At 64.6% G+C, this 2656-nt stretch overlaps 1 protein-coding gene across 1 annotated transcript in view; it reads right to left on the bottom strand.

The window, feature by feature from the left end:
• Positions 1 to 2656, bottom strand: part of ATP2B4 (ATPase plasma membrane Ca2+ transporting 4) — a 43135-nt gene that overhangs the window by 32717 nt on the left and 7762 nt on the right. The gene's annotated exons all lie outside the window — the stretch shown is intronic.

The raw sequence follows: 2656 nt of genomic DNA, 5'->3' as shown, positions 1-2656 counted from the left end.
CCCCCCCCCCCCCCAATTACCCTTCTTGGCCTCGGTTTAAGATTTTTCTTTCTAGAAATTAAAAGCTGAGCTCCATCCCCAGCGGAGAGGCTGAGCCGAGCCCCGGAGCGCAGCCACACGGACAGACGGAGGCTCCAGGCGGACGCACGGGCTCCAAAAGCCAAAGCAGCCACTTAAAGCGGAAAATTGGGCCTGAAGCACCATCCACTTGCTGAGAACTGTCCCTGTGGAGACCGTGCAGCTCTCCCAGCGCCATCCCACTGCACGGACCCCGCCGCCACTCAGCACCCGCTGCTGGGAGCTGTGGTCCCACATGGGAGCGATGCTCTAATGGGAGAGGGAGCCGGAAAGAATGCATCTGCTGAGAAAAATCACCGGCAGTGACATGTTAAGCTCCGGAGGGTGTTTTGGGAGGGAAGGAACCCCGCTGGGCAGCCCCTCGCAGCGGGGGAGGCGCAAACGTGCCCAGAGACACCGGGGAGCACACGGGGTTCCCTGCACTGGGACCTTTGCACAACACACCCTGTCAGGTTTCAACAGAGACAAGAGCCTTGGGCAGACGCTGCTCTTGCCAGGTGGTGGGGGGGGACACTCAGGGAGGGTGCAAGTCCCCACCCCAGTGCCTGCCGGGGCTGAGCCGGGTCCATCTCCCAGGGTGGAGGCACAATCAGGGCAAAGTGACATGCCCAGGGCAACGTGGAACAAGAAGGGTTCCCCAGGCCACGACAACTCTGCTGCCTGGTGGATTTTGAACAAGGACAGCACCACCCTAACCCCCCCTCCAGACCCCCAAGTCCTCCACCTCTCACCCTGCACTGCAGCAGAGCCCCCACCTCTCCCCATGAAGCCTGGGGGGGGGTGTGTCACAGCACCCAGGGCTGGGGATCGGGGCCCCTCCCTTGCACACTCACCAAATCGCAATGTGCAGATGGCAACGGGCTCACTTGCCTCTTCCCAGCAACACCCATGACAAGCCTTCCCCGCTCACCGGCCACAGTTTAACCCCTCCCGCACCGGCTGGCTGCTGCGCCCCGAGAGGGGGGCACCCGCAGAGGACACCCATCAAGATACCGGGTGTTATCGCCTCGGCGGGCGAGAGATAGGTGGAAGGAGCCAAGATGGTGACTCAGTGGCAAACCACACGCTCCCGAGGGCCAGGGCTGGTTCCTGAGGGAGGATTTTGACCCTCGGGACCAAGCGCTTCCCCCAGCGCTCGCTCGCAGCCCAGGGAGGAGGCGCAGGACCGCAGCCGTTACAGCGGGCAGCGAAGGTCACGGTGTGGGACCTTCACCCGCACCCCGAAAAGGGGCCGTGCCCCGAGCAGGGGAGGGCGGCAGAAGCAAGGCGGGGAGGATAAGGCCAACCCGAAACACCCTGGACAGGAACAAGCTCCACTCACAGCATCCTGCGCTGGCCCCGGTGCAGCGAGGGAGCAGGATCTGTCCCTCTTCCCCCAGTACCGCCAGCGTCCACCTCTCCCTGCTCCCTCCCCCAGGCTCTGGGTGCTGAGACCAGTCATTGTCCCTCACCGGGGCTCCCCTGAGCAGGCACCCACATCGCCCACGGGATATTACCTCCTCGCCAGCACCTCCTTCCACCGCAGCATCCGCTTCCTTCGCCGGAGCGTGCTGCCTCGGGATGGGCGGCACAGCATCCTCCCCAGGGGAGGGGACGGTGGCATTTCCTTCCCCTGTGGGCCCCCCACCCAGTACCTACCAGTGGGAAACCCCCAGCGACACCCACTCCACAGCTGCTGCACCCCAGGGTGCTGCAGATGGGGACACGTAAACACAAGAGCCAAAATCCTGGGTGGGGGAGACCCCGATAACTGCAAGATCCTCTCACTTCCCTTGCAGCGCAGAGGGGGAGGAAGCTCCCAGCCTTCATCTTGCAAGAGTGGGGGGGATTAAACACACCCCTCCAGGGCGCCGCAGCTGGAAAAAGAGCCAACAAACCACCCAGGAAGTGCTGGGGCCTCACACAGCCCCGGCAGAGCTCAGCAACACCGTGCCGGGAGAAACCGAGTCACGGCGCAGAAGCGACTCGGGCCACAGGGCAGGGCTGACGCTGCAGCCCGGGAACACCAACTCCCGCGGAAGTTTGCTGCAGGGTCAGACGGAGCTCAGGGCTTCTCCTTCACTAACCCACCAGCAGCACCCCAGGACAGGCAGCACCCCAGGAAAGGCAGCACCTTCTCCTCCCGCATCGCCGCGGGGGGAAACCGCCAGCGCAGCGGCCGCTCTGCGACGCAGCGAGTTAAAATTCCCAAACTCCCACGCGGTGCCGACTCCTACGCACCTCACCGTCTGCGAGCTGGGACGCCGGAGGTGACGCGAGGGTGGGGGACACACACACACACACACACACAAATCACCCGGTTACCGTAGACAACATGTAACGCTGTCACACGCGGCGGCTGGCTCAGTGACACGCTGTCAGAGGCGCAGGAAGGAGCCGCTGGCCCCGAGATGTCACCACCACCAGCCCCAGCTCCCCGCCCTCCCCTGCCACCGGAGCGTGGATTGCACCAGCCCCCAAGCCCGTAGTATTTCTCCCGCTCCCCTCCGCCACGTTTCCCCGCTGCTGGGAGCGGGGCAAGCGCTCGCTCGGGTGCCAAGAGCGCGGCGAGCGCGCACGGTGTGCTCGCGGCACACGC

Source organism: Athene cunicularia (assembly GCF_003259725.1).
Source record: "Athene cunicularia isolate RWA chromosome 26 unlocalized genomic scaffold, athCun1 chr26_part1, whole genome shotgun sequence".
NCBI classification, from domain to species: domain Eukaryota; kingdom Metazoa; phylum Chordata; class Aves; order Strigiformes; family Strigidae; genus Athene; species Athene cunicularia.
This window is presented reverse-complemented; position numbering and strand designations above follow the sequence as displayed.